Source organism: Aotus nancymaae, unplaced genomic scaffold (genome assembly GCF_030222135.1).
Source record: "Aotus nancymaae isolate 86718 unplaced genomic scaffold, 86718_ANA_hifiasm-v0.15.2.pri h1tg000010l, whole genome shotgun sequence".
Classification (NCBI taxonomy): domain Eukaryota; kingdom Metazoa; phylum Chordata; class Mammalia; order Primates; family Aotidae; genus Aotus; species Aotus nancymaae.
Genome location: NW_026988421.1, coordinates 48654382 through 48672000, shown reverse-complemented (window position 1 = coordinate 48672000; position 17619 = coordinate 48654382). Strand labels below are relative to the sequence as shown.

The 17619-nt window shown below is 33.8% G+C and overlaps 1 protein-coding gene across 3 annotated transcripts in view; it reads left to right on the top strand.

The window, feature by feature from the left end:
• ZWINT (ZW10 interacting kinetochore protein) overlaps window positions 1–17619 on the top strand; it is a 250475-nt gene that overhangs the window by 14283 nt on the left and 218573 nt on the right. For 2 of the 3 annotated variants that reach the window (XR_010341792.1, XR_010341793.1), the window contains exon 9: window positions 820–903. The gene's annotated coding sequence lies outside the window, so the exon portion shown is untranslated. Of the gene's footprint in view, window positions 1–819; window positions 1580–17619 lie in introns of those variants that run through there. The other variant, XM_064374142.1, reaches the window with a different exon arrangement.

The following is a 17619-nucleotide window of genomic DNA, read 5'->3' as shown; positions in this document are numbered from 1 at the left end:
GCCAAACATATACACATGGGGATAAGAACTGTCTGTATAGGATGGTGAGATTTGGGGATTATTTTTTTACATAAACTCATTGTTCTCGAAGACTCTGTTTACCTATAGACAATATTTTTTAATATTATCTTTTAGGAAAGTCGAACAAAGAAATCTCAAACAAATGTACTTTTATGTTAAAAATGTGATAAATAACAAAAGTGAAGATGTTGATTTTCAACAGTATGATGTTTCAGTGTAATCTCTGAGAGATAATTGAGTTGCCATAGCAATAACTGTTAGAAGTACAAATGCAGGAATACCTTTTGATAAGAAATACTTTGATTGCTTCTTTTTTTAACTGATACTCTGTCATATTCATTATTTTCATTAGTTATTTTTATAACAATTTAATGGTGTTGCATATATGTATTAGCAATCACAAAATGTTTTATAGATAGGGAAACTCACAACTTTATAATGTTTATCTTAAAAATACAAAATATATTTTAGCACTTTGACAAATCATTAAAAAAACACAATGTATTTAGCATATCTCAGGATATGCTGTATTCAGCATATCTCAGGATATCTGAATATCTCACCATATCTCAGGATAAAAAGTCAAGATTTCCACTACACCTGAGCATACAATCCATTTAGCACTCACCAAATTTTATTGTATTATTTACATTTCTAATTTAGTGTTAAAACTTCATCTTCTTTTTCCATTTATTATTACTACCAAATACAGCAGCTATTGCATAATAGGTATCCCAAAGTTATTTCTTTGCAATGAATGATGGTGTGTGTTCTTAAACTTTTAAACCTATATTTCAGTGGCTTGGACTGCATTCATCAGGATGCATTCAATACTGGAAACGCCTAAGGACGGATGCAGCTTTCACAGTGATCTCCAAATGAGTAAGGGTGTCTCATTCCTAACAACGACGTGTCATTCTAAAACATGCATTTTTTTTTTATTGCAGAAAGATATATATGTAAATATATTTATATATTTGAATGAAATATTACCAAAACTTACATTTTAACTATTTTTAAGTGCACAGTGCAGTGGCATTAAGTGCATTCACCTTGTTTTAGAGCCATCATCACAATCCATCCCTAGAACTATTATCTTTACAAGCTGAAACTTCATACACATTAAACATAACACATCATTCCTTTCTCCTCTAGGCACTGGTAACTACCATCTAATTTCTAGAAATTTGACTGTTCTAGGTACCTCATAAAAGTAGAATCATACAATGCTTGTTTTTTTGTGCCTAAATTATTTCATTTAGCATTATATCCTCAAGGTTCATCCATGTTGTAGCATGTCACATAATTTCCACATTTTTAAGGTTGAAAATAATATATTGTAAGTATATACCATATTTGGTTTAGCCTTTCATCAACGTTTTGGTGATGCTACACCTATGGATATACAAATATCTGTGTGCGTCTCTGTTTTGAATTATTTTGAGTATATGCTCTGAAGTGACATTGCTGGATCATATGGAAACTCCAAATTTAATACTATTTTCTACAGTGAAGGTACCATTTTTAGATTCCCACCAGAAATGTACAATAGTTTCAATAAAGCCACATTCTCATTAACACTCGTTATTTTTTGTTATTTTAATAACATTAAGCCTAATAGATGTAATGTTTCTCCATCTGTTTGTGTCCTCTCTTATTTCGTTGAGCAGTGGTTTGTAGTTCTCCTTGAACAGGTCCTTTACATTCCTTGTTAGTTGTATTCCTAGGTATTTTATTCTCTTTGTAGCAATTGTGAATGGCAGTTCGTTCTTGATTTGGCTCTCTTTAAGTCTGTTATTGGTGTATAGGAATGCTTGTGATTTTTGCACATTGATTTTGTATTCTGAGACTTTGCTGAAGTTGCTTATCAGTTTCAGGAGATTTTGGGCTGAGACGATGGGGTCTTCTAGGTATACAATCATGTTGTCTGCAAATAGAGACAATTTGACTTCCTCCTTTCCTAATTGAATACCCTTTATTTCCTTTTCTTGCCTGATTGCTCTGGCTAGAACTTCCAGTACTATATTGAATAGGAGTGGTGAGAGAGGGCATCCTTGTCTAGTGCCTGATTTCAAAGGGAATGCTTCCAGTTTTTGCCCATTCAGTATGATATTGGCTGTTGGTTTGTCGTAAATAGCTTTTATTATTTTGAGATACAGAACAGAGGCGTCGGAGGTGACACAACATATCTACAACCACCCGATCTTTGACAAACCTGAAAAAAACAAGCAATGGGGAAAGGATTCCCTGTTCAATAAGTGGTGTTGGGAAAACTGGCTAGCCATATACAGAAAGCAGAAACTTGACCCCTTCCTGACACCTTACACTAAAATTGACTCCAGATGGATTAAAGACTTAAACATAAGACCTAACACCATAAAAACCCTAGAAGAAAACCTAGGCAAAACCATTCAGGACATAGGCGTAGGCAAGGACTTTATGACCAAAACACCAAAAGCATTGGCAACAAAAGCCAAAATAGACAAATGGGACCTGATCAAACTCCACAGCTTCTGCACGGCGAAAGAAACAGTCAGTAGAGTGAATCGACAACCAACAGAATGGGAAAAAATTTTTGCAGCCTACCTGTCTGACAAAGGGCTGATATCCAGAATTTACAACGAGCTAAAAAAGATTTACAAGAAAAAAACAAACAAGCCCATTCAAAAATGGGCGAAGGATATGAACAGGTACTTTACAAAAGAAGACATACATGAGGCCAACAAACATATGAAAAAATGCTCATTATCACTAGTCATTAGGGAAATGCAAATCAAAACTATGTTGAGATACCATCTCACGCCAGTTAGAATGGCGATCATTAAAAAATCTGGAGACAACAGATGCTGGAGAGGATGTGGATAAATAGGAACACTTTTACACTGTTGGTGGGAGTGTAAATTAGTTCAACCATTGTGGAAAACAGTGTGGCGATTCCTCAAGGACCTAGAAATAGAAATTCCATTTGACCCAGCAATCCCATTACTGGGTATATATCCAAAGGATTATAAATCGTTCTACTATAAGGACACATGCACACGAATGTTCATTGCAGCACAGTTTACAATAGCAAAGACCTGGAACCAACCCAAATGCCCATCGATGATAGACTGGACAGGAAAAATGTGGCACATATACACCATGGAATATTATGCAGCCATCAAAAACGATGAGTTCGCGTCCTTTGTAGGGACGTGGATGAACCTGGAAACCATCATTCTCAGCAAACTGACACAAGAACAGAAAATCAAACACCACATGTTCTCACTCATAGGTGGGTGTTGAACAATGAGAACACATGGACACAGGGAGGGGAGCACTATACACTGGGGTCTGTTGGGGGGGGAGAGGGGAGGACAGAGGGGGGTGGGGAGTTGGGGAGGGATAGCATGGGGAGAAATGCCAGATATAGGTGAAGGGGAGGAAGGCAGCAAATCACACTGCCATGTATGCACCTATGCAACAACCTTGCATGTTTTTCACATGTACCCCAAAACCTAAAATGCAATTAAAAAAAAAAAAAAAAAAAAGCCTAGTAGATGTTATGTGATACCTCATTGTGGTTTCAATTTGCATTTCCCTTTCCATTAGTGATATTCATTTCCTTAAAAAAAAGTCTATCCAAGTCCTTTGCTAATATCTTAATTGGATTTGTTTCGGTTTTTCAGTTGTAGGATTTCTATATATATATACTGAATATTAATATTTTATTAAATATATGATAGCAAATACTTTCTCCCCTTCTATGAGTTATCTCTTGATTTCATTAATCATGTCATTAATACACAAAATTTTAAAATTTTGAAGACGTTCAATATATCTCTCTTTTTTTGTCGTTGGCTTACTTTTAATACCCAATAAGTCTTTTCAAAATCAAATGCAATAAAGTTTCCCTCTATGTATTCTTCCAAAAGTATCCTGTTTTATTTCTTAAAGTTAGGTCTTTGATCCATTTCTGAGTTAATTTTTGCATATGGTGTAAGGTAAGTGTTAATTATTTTGCATGTAAATATTCACTTCTACTACTACCAGGTGTTGGCAAATCCTTTCCTCACTGAATGGCTTTAATGCTCTTGTCAAAAATAAGACAAGAGCAGTAAATTGGCCATATATGCAAAGGTTTTTTTGTTTTTTTTTCCCCCTAGGGTATGTATTTTTTTTTTTCGCTGATTAAGATGTCTGTTTTTAGTATCACACTCTTCTGAGTGTAGCTTTTTTTTTTTTTTTTTTTGTTAATAGGGTCTTACTCTGTCACCCAGACTGGAATGCAGTTGCAAGATCTTGGCTTACTGCAACCTGAACATCCTGGGCTCAAGCAGTCCTCCTGCCTCAGCCTCCCAAGTAGTTGAACTACCGGCACATGCAACCACATCCAACTCTTTATTATTATTATTTTGTAGAGACAAGATCTCACTGTGTTGCCCAAGCTGATCTTGAACTCTTAGCCTCAAGCAATCCTCCCACCTCAACTTCCCAAAGTGCTAGGGTTACAGGCATGAGCCTGAACTTGATTACTGTACCTTTGTAGTAATTTTTAAAATAAGGAAGTTATGTGTCCTTTGATTTTTTTTTTCTTCTTTTTCAAGACTTTTGTCTATTTTGGGGTACATGGAGATTTCATACAAATTTAAGATGAATTTTTCTGCTGTTTTCTTTTAATGCAATTGTGGTATTGGTAGGGATTGTGTTGAATATGTAGATTACTTTGTGTAGTTTGATATCCTAAAAGTATTATCTTCCAGTCCATATACATGGGATGTCTTTCCACTGGTATCTTTAATTTCTTTTAGCAGGTTTTTGTAGTTTTCAGTGTACCAGTCATTTGCCTTTTTGGTTAAGCTTATTCCTAAGTATTTTATTCTTGATGCTATTGCAAATGGAATTGTTTTCTTAATTTCTTTTTTAAATTACGCATTGTTACTGTGTGGAAATACCACTGTTTGGTGAATTTGATTTTTGTATCCTGCAACTTTACTGAATCCATTTTATTAGTTCCAATGTTTTGTTTTTTTTCCTTTGTGAAATTTCTCAGGTTCTCTACTTATGAGATCATGTCACCTGTGATCAAAGATAATTATATTTCTTCTTTTTCAATTTGAAAGGCTCTTAGTTATTTTTCTTGCCTAAATTTCTCTGGCTAGGTCTTTCAATATTTTGTTTAATAGAAACAGTGGGCATACTTGCCTTTTCCGTGATATCTTAGAGGAAAAGCTGTTTGTCTTTTAACCTTGAGGATGATGTTAACTAATGCTTTTGATATATGCCATTTATTGTGTTGAGGCAGCCTTCTTCAATTTTTAGTTTGTTGAGTGTTTTTATTATGAAAGTGTGTTGTATTGAATTCTGTCAATAAGTGAAAAATAATTCTTTCTTCATCAATTGAGATAACCATGTGGGTTTCTTTCCTTCGTTCTGTTAATGTATATTTCATTGATTGATTTTGTTTTTTGAACTGTCCTGCACTTTACAAGTAAATTTCATTTAATCTTGTTAATAATCCTCTTAATATGCTCTTGAATTTGATTTGCTAGTATTTTGTTGTGGATTTTTTTCATCAATATTTATAAGGGATATTGGTCTGTAATTTTCTATTTTCTTTTAATGTCTTTGTCTGCCTTTGATATCTTGGTACTGCTAGCCTCATAAAATAAGTTAGAGAGTGTTCCCACATCTTCGATTTTTTTGGAGATGTTTGAGAACCCCTCAAATGTTAATGTTAATTCTTTTTTTTATCGTGCTTTAGTTTCTGGGGTACATGTGCAGATCATGCAGGATTGTTGCATAGGTACACACATGGCAATGTGGTTTGCTGCCTCCATCCCCTGTCACCTACATCTGGCATTTCTCCCCATGTTAATTCTTTAAATGTTTGATATAATTCACTAGTGAAGCCATTTGATCCTGGAATTTTTTTTGTTGGGAAATTTTGCTTATTGATTCAATTAACCTATAAGTTATATATCTATTCAGTTTTACTAGTTCTTTATGATTCAATCTTATAGCTTGTGTGTGTGTTACAATGTTTAAGTGAGGGAAATAAGGTCCTAGACTTTCTTAGCCAACCATCTTGTTGACATCACTCTCTCTTGAATTACTTTTACCTTTGTGTTATTAACAAAACTGCTACCTCTTCGTATTCTCTAATTAGCTTTCGTCAGGTAAATTTATTCACTTGTGTTCCCTTTCCTTAGCATCCTGTGACCACATTCTATTACAGTGTCTGATTAACCAGAGCTACTCAATTATAGAAGTGTGTCACAAGACCCAGTACTCTGCTTAACTGCATCACAGGAAGAAAGTTGTCATCCAAGAAAACATCCATTAGCAAGTAAGCATTCAGTAGCGAGTCAGATAGTCCTATTTTATTCTACTTCTTTAAGTATTCTGTCTTTTTACTTTATTTTTATCTTGCAAAGTCAGTAATTATAAAAATAATCTATACTTTTGTTTCTTAGTACGTAAGTTATTATTTGTTTAAGACCTACTACATGGTGCTGTCCTGTGTAATCTGGTGAGTACAAACAGAATTTTATACCTTTTTCCATGAATGGTGCATAACGTCACCTGTTAAAAGCCATGTACACTTTTATGTGTACAGTTTGAAAAATAATATTTGAATGTTAACATTGAGGGTAGTCTTGGCTTATGTCTTACTTAAACACTTTCCCCAACTGACCACTTTCTCCAGCTGCCACCACTGGGAGCACAAATCACACACACACACACACACACACACACACATTTTCATCAAGCCTTTTGTTTACCACTACATTTTTCTTTGGTTAAAATCTAAAGTTTATTTGTTTTTCTTACAATCAAGGACTCCTAAGGATGCAAAGGAAATTTTCAAATATATATGCCTTGCAAGCTATCCAATATAAATTCATGACAATGGAACACAACAGTTTGTGCAATAAGAACTGATTTTTCTTGTTTTCCAGCCAAGGAATCTCTTCCATGTTTTCAACATTGAGTGTGTATGATTGCACCATTAAAATTAATGATTAAAATACGCACAGCTCTCTTGCCATGAATAAAGTCAGCATTTTATGTTGAAGTCGGCATATTTTAGTGCGGAGTGTGGCAAATTGGCTTTTGAGAAACATGGACTCGTGTTCTAAGTCTGGTAATAACCGACACTAATATATTTGGGACTCAATCAGTTCAACTATGAGAGAGTTGAAATAAATTATTTCTAAAAGCCCTTATATATATAACTCTATATGATTCTATAATGAATTAGTTATTAAATTTTGAATCTATGTATCATAATATAAAGAGAACAAGAAATAACTTAGAAGCATATCTGCCTGAAGGATTTTGAATTAAGTTACCAGAAATCCTCTACAGAAATAGCAAAGGATGGCCTAGGATAAAATATTAAAACTTAAGACAACCGAATTAGACTCTTAAACAAATGTGTGTATACCCAAGTGTTTCAGAAAATGGTACAGGTTGTCTGCAAACTTGACCCCGAAGGTAAAATAGATCACATATCTGGCTATTTTCCTGGAGGGAATTGCTGGCAGGAAGGATCTTTGGAGTGTAGCATTACATGACGTAGCTCAGATATCCTTTGATTTAGTCCTAGGAGAACATGGTACAAGTTTTTAGTAAAAAGAGATATAAGAACCTTAAAAAACCCACCTTTGCTAAAATGTGTAAAACAGGAAAGGAAAAGAGCAGTGAAGAGCAACTTCAACCTCAATAGGGAAGGAGGCTCTTCTCTATTTCGGCAATCATGACATGAGAAGTAAAGCACAAAATACACCTGAAATGATTTCAAAAAGCAAACAAAATTCTATAAATACTCAGTTTACTTAAGATAAAAAGATAATACTATTGACTGCCTAAAAACTTTCTTTTTATTAATATCCTCTCTTATTGGTTTATAATTTATACATAACTGAAAATTGTAATACTTTATAAATGTCTGATGTGCTTGGCTACTTATAAGTAGCATATGACATTTCCATATGCTATTCAAATATACAATGCTATTATCTTTCATTTCTTCAAAAATTTCTCTATTTCACATTTTCATACATAGGGTAGTTAATTTATGTTACTTTCTCTGCTTATGAGTGTTAAGAAAAAAGCAGTACTGAAGAATAATGAAAACATTGAAAAGTCTATTTAAATTTGAGTAAAATAATTCAAAAATAGGTGAAAGGTTATGAATTTTGCAAAAAGTATTTTACGTAACATTACAAATGTGAATAAAAACAAGGAGTTTTTTTGCCAAGATTCTCAGTATTCAATTCAGGATATAACTTCTCATTTTTTTTCTGTGCAATATAAGAGAGGGATTCGCTGAAAAATCAATGATTAATTTGTTTTGGCACATACAAGATACAGATATATAATTGTGTGACATCAGAAGATGAAAGGGTGTGGACAGAACAGTCCACGAGCAGAAATTTTTAATGTTATTGAAGTTAAGCTACTGTAAATTCAGATTAGAGTGTTATAATTTTAAGATGTTAAATTTAATTCCTACAGTAAATAAAATACTTATAGTCTATACACAAAAGGAAGTGAGAAGGAAATTAAAGCATTTAGTACAAAAATCAACTAAAGGAAAAAAAAGGCAGTAATGCAGGAAATGAGAGACAAAAATTATGCCATGTAGAAAACAAATAGAAAGATGACAAGAATAAGTTCCTATATTAGCAATTGCTTTAAGTTAAAAGGAACTTAACATTCCAGTCAAAAATAAAGATTGAAAAGATTGATTAAACAAAAAACAAAAATCCATGCTCCAACTTCATGTTATCTACAAAAGACCTCCTTTAGATTCAAAGACACAAGTAATTGAAAGTAAAATGGTGGGGAAATATATTCCATGTAGGTAGTAACTAAAAGAGAGTAGGGTGCCTATACTAATATCAGAAAAATTGGTCTTTCAATCAAAAAAGTATACAAAAGAAAAAGGATATTATATATTATTAAGTACAAGAATAATACAGCAAGATGATATAACAATTACAAACATTTATGCACTTAATAGCAGATTATCAAAATATGTGAAACAAAAACAGGCAAAACTGAAAACAATAGACATTTCTACAATAATAGCTGGGACCTTCAATATCTTGCTTTCAGTAGTGGATAAAAGAACCAGACAAGATAAATAAGGGAATGCTGTACCGAAACAACATAATAAATTAACGAGATCTAGGAGACATTCAAAGACCTGCACCTGACAACCACAGAATATGCATTCTTGATTGTACATGGAACATTTTACAGGATAGGCCATTAATCAGCCTGCTATTAAATCTCAATAGATTTTCAAAGATATATATCATGCAGAGTATCTACTCTGAGTACAAAAATGTGAAGTTAGAAATCAATGACAGAGACAAAACTAGAAAATTCACAAATTTGTGGAAAGGAAACCACAGTTTTAACCAATGAGTCAAATAATAAATCAAAAGATAAGTCATAAAATACTTAGAGACAAAGGAAAGTTAAAACCCAACATTAAAAAAAATCATAAGGGATGAAGCAAAATCATTGCTAAGGAATAAATTTAGAGCTATAAATGCTTACATTAAAAAACAAGAAAGTTTACAAATCGACAACCTAACTTTACAATTTAGGAAACTAGAAAAAGAAGAACAAACTAAAATCAAATACTAGCAGAAGGAAGGATATAAAAATCGGAGAAGTTATAAACAAAATGAAGAATGGGGAAAACATGGAGAAAATTACAAAGTGGGTTGTTTGAAGTCACTATATGAAAAAGACACCTGCATGCATATGTTTATTGTAGCACAATTCACAATTGCAAATATATGGAGTCATCCTAAGTGATTAACCGATGAGTGGATGAAAGAAATGTGATGTTTATATACACCATGGAAGACTACTTAGCAACAAAAATTAACAAAGTAATATCTCTTGCAGCAACTTGGAAGGGACTAGAGGCCATTATTCTAAGTGAAGTAACTCAGGAATCGAAAAAACAGATATTGTATGTTCTCACTTATTAGTGGGAGCTAAGCTATGGGTAATGCAAAGGCATACAGAGGTGTATAGTGGACACTGGAGACTCAGAATGGGGGAGAATAGGAGTTAGTAGGAGATGAAAAACTGTCTATTGTGTACGATGTACACTACTCAGGTGATGAATACACAAAAATCTTAGACTTCATTCATGTAATTAATTCTTGTAATGGAAAACCACTTGTACCCCTAAAGCTATTGAGTTTTTTTAAAGTGGATTATTTGATTTTTTTTTTCTTTTTAAACAGAATCTGACCCAGGCTGGTGTGCAATAATGTGATCATGGCTAACTGTAGCCTTGACCTCCTAAGCTCAAGTCATCCTACCTCCTCAGCCCCCTAAGTAGCAGGAATACAGACATGTGCCACCATTACTGCCTAATTTTATTCTATTTTTGTGTAGAGATGGGGTCTCATTATGTTGCCCAGGCTGATCTCAAACTCTTAGTCTCAAGTGATCCTTCCACCTCAGACTCCCAAAGTGCTGAGATATCAAGCATGAGCCACTGCATCTGGCCTTTGTTATTTCGAAAGTAAACAAAACTGACAAAACTTTAGCTAAATTGACAGAAAAAGAACACTCAAATTAGCAAAATCAGAATTTAAAGTGAGAACATTATTTTTAATTCTACAATAACAAAACAATTGTAGTGTGGTTCAGTGAACAACTATATACCAATAAATTAGATTACCCTAAATGAAGTGGAAAAATTTCTAAAAACACCAAACTAAATCATGAAAATATGATTTATATAGAAAATCTGAATATGTCTGTAATTATGTCAGTAATCAAAAATCTTTCAATGAAGATAATTATTGGATGTGATGGCTTCAGTGATTAATTCTAGCAAACATTTACAAGTAAAGTAGTACAAATCCTTCTCAAACTCTTCCAAAAAAATTAAAGATCTAGGAATACTTCCTTACTCAATCTCTGAGGCCAGCATTGCTCTGATATTAAAGCCAGACACCAAGACACTTTAAGAAAACAGAATAGAACCAATCTAAATGCCCATCGATGATAGACTGGACAGGGAAAATGTGGCACATATACACCATGGAATATTATGCAGCCATCGAAAACGATGAGTTCGTGTCCTTTGTAGGGACATGGATGACACTGGAAACCATCATTCTCAGCGAACTGACACAAGAACAGAAAATCAACCACATGTTCTCACTCATAGGCGGGTGTTGAACAATGAGAACACATGGACACAGGGAGGGGAGCACTACACACTGGGGTCTGTTGGGGGGAAATAGGAGAGGGGACAGCGGGGGGTGAGGAGTGGGGGAGAGATAGCATGGGAAGAAACGCCACATACAGGTGAAGGGGAGGAAGGCAGCAAATCACACTACCACATGTGTACCTATGCAACAATCTTGCATGTTCTTCACATGTACCTCAAAACCTAAAATACAATTAAAAAAAAAACAATAGACCAATGTCCTTTATCAACATTAATGCAAAGTTTCTAAACAAAATATTAACAAATGGAATTCGGCAGCATTATTAAAAGAATTATACACCATAACCAATTGGAAATTATTTCTGGAATGCAAGGATGGTTTAACATTAAAATCAATGCAATAAACTCCTTTAGCAGAATGAGGGGTAAAATGATACCAGCATGATCACATTTATTGATGGAGAAAAAGCATTGAATAGAATCCAGCACTCTTTCATGATAAAATTACTCAACAAATGATGACTATAAAAAATTATTGCAACATAATGCAGGCCATATATGAAAACACATAATGAACATTATATTGAACATTGAATGACTGAAAGTTGTTCCTCTAAGATCAGGAATAAGGCAAGGAATCCTACTCTTAATAGGTCTACTCAACAAAGAATTAAAAGACCTAGCTAGAGCAATTAGGCAATAAAACAATAAATGTCATCCAAATTTAAAAGTAAGATATAAAATTATCTCTGTTTGCAGCTTGGATGATGTAATATGTACAAAATCCTGGAGATTATAGAAAAGTACTTAGAGCTTATAAACAAAATTGTAATATAGCAGAATACAAAATAAGCACACAAAAATTAGTTATATTTACACACACCAACATAAGAAAAAACTAATTTACAATAGCATAAGGTTAAAATACTTCAGAATTGGCTTAAAAAAATGAAGTAAAATAATCATAAAATAAAAACTAAAAAATATTGCTGAAACAATTGAAAGAAGACATCAATATATGGGAAATTATTCCATGTTCATGGATTGGAAGATCTAATATTTTCAAGACGTCAGTATTACCAAAAGGAATCATATTCGTATCATCCTTTTTAAAATCACAGTGCCTTTCTTTTTACAGAAATAGAAAAATCTATCCTAAAATTCGTATGAAATCTTAATGGACTCTCAATAGAAAAAGCAGTCTTGAAAAAGAACAGAGTCAAAGAACTCACACTTCCTTTGTTAAAAAAATTACTACAAAGCTACAGTAATCAAAAGACTTTTGCTGGCATAGAGACAGACATTTTAACCAATAGAAGAGACTAGAGACTAGAAAAATGAAGCATTGTATATATGTTTAATAATTTTCAACAAGTGTGTCAAGACCATACTATGAGGGAAAGGACAATCTTTTAAAAAAATATATTACTAGGATAATTTGATATCTATATGCTACAGAATGAAGCTGGAACTTTACCTTGCATCATATAAAAAATTAACTAAATATGAATCAAAGACCTAAATGTTGAAGCTAAGACTATAAAACTCTTAGAAGACAACATAAGGAAAAAGCTCCATGAATTGAGATTTGACATTTTTTTTTCAGAAGACACCGAAAGCAAAGACAACAAAAGAAAAATATAAACAAGTTGAAATTTATTTTAAAAAATCAATCTTAACAACTATCCATACACAAAATTACCTTCACAACAGCTAAGGAAAACAGGTAAGAGATCACAGAACCTGCTGGTAGCACAACAGTAAGAAAAGAAAAATTGTAGTTACATAGGAAAAACAGTTTTACATTATTTACATCACCCCTCTCAATCTCAGGTGGCACAGTGTGGAGAGAGATACCATTCCTTTGGAAGGAAATAGAAAAGTGAGCACAGGACTTTGCTTGGACACCAACATCAGGTCCCTTACAGTAAAAGCTAGGAATTAGTAGACTTCCAGAACCCAGGCTCCAGGTTAGTACCCATAGATTAAGCCTCTAGGTTTGCCCTGGCACCAGGCTTCAAGGCTGCACCACTGCCAGCTGACTTCAGAGGTCCTGCACTCCAGACAGCACTCAGTGGCAAATGAGACTCAGTGAACCTTGGGCTTCTTGTGTGCCCCAGTGCCAAGTTGGTCAGAGCAGGTCCTGGGCTTTAGATCTATGCTAGGTATCCTGCTTAGAATCTCTGGATGGGCTGACTGTTGTAGGGTTTTCCCAGACAGAACCAATCTGTGAAGACCAGAATAAATACCTACTCCTTCAAATGTGGAGACATTGATTCATGGCCACAGGGATCAGGAATAATCAGGGAAACATAAAATCACCAAAGGGAGAAAATAAAATATCAATGACTGACTCTAAAGAAATGGATATATATCTGACAAAAAAAATTTTAAATAGATATTTTAAGGAAGCTCAGAGAACTTCAAGAAGAGAAACAATTCAATCAAATGAAGAAAACAATAAGTAACTAGAATAATAAATTTAATGGAGAGAGCGGAAAAAATAAAAATAGATAAAATAGAAATCCTGGAGCTGAAAGATACAATGAACGAAATGAAAAATGCAATAAAAAAACATGAAGAGCAAAATAGGTTAAGCAGAAGAGTCTGTGAACCCAAAGACAAGTTATTTGAAAATACACAGAGGAGAAAGAAAAAAGAATGAAAAGTAATGAAGAAATTAAAAGATTTATGGGACAACATCAAAAGAGAATTATTTTTAGTAATAGGAGTTTGAAAAAAAAGAGAAAGACAGAGGAGTAGAAATCTTATTTTATTTGAGGAAACAGAAGCAAGAAACTTTCCAAACCTGGAGGAAGATGAAAGTATCCATGTAGACAAAAGTGAAAGGTCTCTAATCAGATCTAATCTAAATAAGACTATTTCAAGATATTATATCTAACTGTCAAAAATTACAAATAGAGGACTCTGAAAGCAGCAATAGAAAAGAAGCAAATAACAAAAAGAAGTTCCAATATAGCCAGTAGCAAAATTATCAGCAAAAACCTTACAGTCCAGGAAAGCATAGTGTGATATACTAAGTTTTGAGGGGAAAAATACTTCCAACCAAAAGCCCAAAAGTATTATTTAGAACAAAACTGTCTGTCAGAAATGAATGAGAAATAATTACTTTACCAAAGAAAAGCTGAGGACTTTATCACCACCAGACCTGTCTTACAAGAAATACTAAGGGGAATTATTAATATAGAAAATAATTACTATACCCAAAAGAGAAAACTCCTTGATAATTAAGGAGTTAGAGAGGATGGTTCTGTAAGGATAAATGTCAGAGAGTTGTGCTACTTCCAGATTTCAGAGTCTGCTGAAGTGTTACAGAAAAGCTGGGATATTTAATATGGAAGGCAAGTACATCTACCATTTATATATCTTCCTGGAAATAGGATTATTTCTTAATATGCTTTAGATCAAAATTTGCTTGTTTCATATTTCATATATTTTCCTAAAGTACTAGAGGTGAAATTAAGTAAACTCAGATGATTTCATAGCATTGATTGTCTTTGGTAAATCCCTCTGAAGAATTTTTGCACAAATAATTTATTTCGAAGGTGATTATAGGAACTTTTGGATTTGAGTTTGAAATAAGAATGGAAAGGAAGAAAGCCAATACTGTGTAACACACAGTATTTAATCAGTATGTTACAGTTGTAGGAAATCAGGTACACACCCACTGTGATTTCTGGCTGATGACATACAACACATTTCAGAGTTGTTCAGAGTAGTAAGAAAGCTGGGATGAATATTCAGCATTTTCCAGTTAGCATCATATTTTGTATATATATCTGTATCTATATCTATCTATCTATATATGTGTGTGTATGTGTGTGTGTGTGTGTATATATATATCAGAGTTAGGAACAAGATAAATTTGTGCCAAAAAAAATTGAGAGGGATACCAACAGTTTTTTCTACAGCCTATCTCTTGCATTCTTCAAATCCATCTGTATCTCACATTATGTTTCTCATGTCTTTTCACTGATTTTGCAATATCACAGCAAGTCACAATTTTACATACATATTTACATGAAGGGAGTTTGTGGTATAAGATATAGTGAGCAGAGCATTTTTTTTCTGATTACTTAAAAATTTTTTATTTTGAAATAATAATTGTAAATATATATGCAATTTCAAGAAATCCCATATAATCTTCACACAATTTTTCCCAACTGCAATTAACCTTATATATGTAATTAGTAATCATTTTCCCCCTTTAAACCACAAAGTTTAGATTTTCCTCAACTCTGTCAACATATCCGGTGATTTAGATTTCTTGCTCAGCAGAATAAAAAAGATATTAAACCCTGAGGTGTATTAACACCAAGGTACTGTGCTGTTTTCAGCTCCTTCGTATATCTATACTGTTTCTTTACTTTCAACGCTTTCTACTCTAGCTGTAGGAAGAGGAAATAAAGTTATATTGAAATGTTACCAAGTAGACCTTCTGACTTATAAAACATGCACTGAGTTAAAAGGCTTGCCTAAGCTTCTTAATTTTTTCTTTTAGGACTACTTTGATTTATACTAACCTTTGGCTTAAAATCCTATAAGCGCTAGAGATACTGTAAAAGCTAATGCAGGCTCTTTTACCATACCAGCTATGGTCTGAATGCTTAGTCCCTCAAAATTTATGTTAAAACTTAATCCTTAATGCAAAAGTATTAAGTGGTAGGGCCTTTATGAGTTAATTAGGTCATGAGGGTGCTGCCCTCATGAATGGGATTAGTACCTTATACAAGGGCTCAAGGGAGCCTGTTTGGCACTGTTGACCTTCCACTATGTGAAAGCACAACAACAAAGTTCTGTCTTGAAGTAGAGAGCAAGCTCTCAGCAAATGCCAAATCACCTAGCACCTTGATATTGGATTTCCAAGGCTCCAGAACTCTGAGAAATAAATTTCTATTATTTATAAATTGTCCAGTTAAACATATTTTATCATAGCAGCACAGACAGACTAAAACAGAAAATAGTTCTGAGAAATGGGGTGCTGCTATAATGTATCTAGAAATGTGGAAGTGGCTTTGGAACTGAGTAATGGCAGGGGATGGAAAAGTTTGGAGATGCATGCTAGATTAAGCCTATATTGCCATAAATGAAATGTTAAGGATGATTCTGGTGAAGAAGGCTCAGAAAAGGAGAGCTATAGAAACAGCCTCAATCTTCTTAGAGATTACTGAAGTGTTTGTAAAAAGAATGTTTGTAGAAATATGGATGGTAAAGGCCATTCAGATGAAGTCTCAGATCAAAATAAGGTATGTTATTAGAAACAGGAGGAAAGGTCATCCTTGCTATTAAGCAATGAAGAACTTGAAAGAATTATGTTTATGTTCTAGTGTTTCATGGAAAGAAGAACATCTGAGCCATGAAATAAAATATTTGGCAGAAGAAAGTTCTATGCAAAGTCTTGAAGGTGTGGCTTGGCTTCTCTTAAATGCTTATAGTGAAATGTGACAAGAGAAAATGAAGTAAAGGCAGACTATATAATTAAAACAGAAGTAGAATTTAAAAATTTGGAAAATTCTCAGACTAGTTATGTAATAGGGAATGGAAAAGCCTGTTCAGTCGAGAACACCAGGATGTGGTGATGCAATCATTTGGGATTAGTGGATTAATATGTATAGGCAGAATCAAAGTGCTATTCATCAAGATATTGCAAAAATGACTCCCAAGGTATTTTGGAGATTGTCAGTGCTGCTCTCTCTATCGCAGGTCCAGAGTGTTAAGATCTAGGGAACAGAACTATGTCAAAAGAGGAGCCTTGTGTACTAGAGGGATCATGGCACTGCTGTCCAGTGCTGCCTCAAGTTTCTGCTCCCCATATTCTGGTGCAGCACTCCTTTGCCCAGGTATGACTCAAGTGGACCCAGGTACCTTGATCTTGAAATTCCCAGCCACCAGATATGCGAGGAATAAATGTCTATTATTTATAAATTATTATTATGTTTACTGTTATAAATGTCTATTATATATTATATTTAATTATTTACTTTATAAATGATTATTTATAAATTACCCAGCCTAAGATATTTTATCACAGCAGCACAAATGGCCACCCTAAGACAATGCTTTTTCTCAGTTTACTGTAGATGTATCTTAGAAATTTACTGTTACAACATGTCATGAGTTAATACCTGGGGACTTATCATTGTCCAGGCAATGATAATTCTGTTAGCATGTTGTTGAAAGAGGCCAAATCCTCCACCTAAAAATCTGCTTTTTAGGACCATGTGTGACACCAACTGTCTTAGTTTAGGTCCCAACAAAAGAGACCGTGATACATAAATTTGAGTTCAAGTAGTTTATTTTGGGGGCAATCTCAAATAACACTGTAAAAAAAATGGGTATTTTGGACAGGGTATAAATACACATGAGCATGCCTCCTC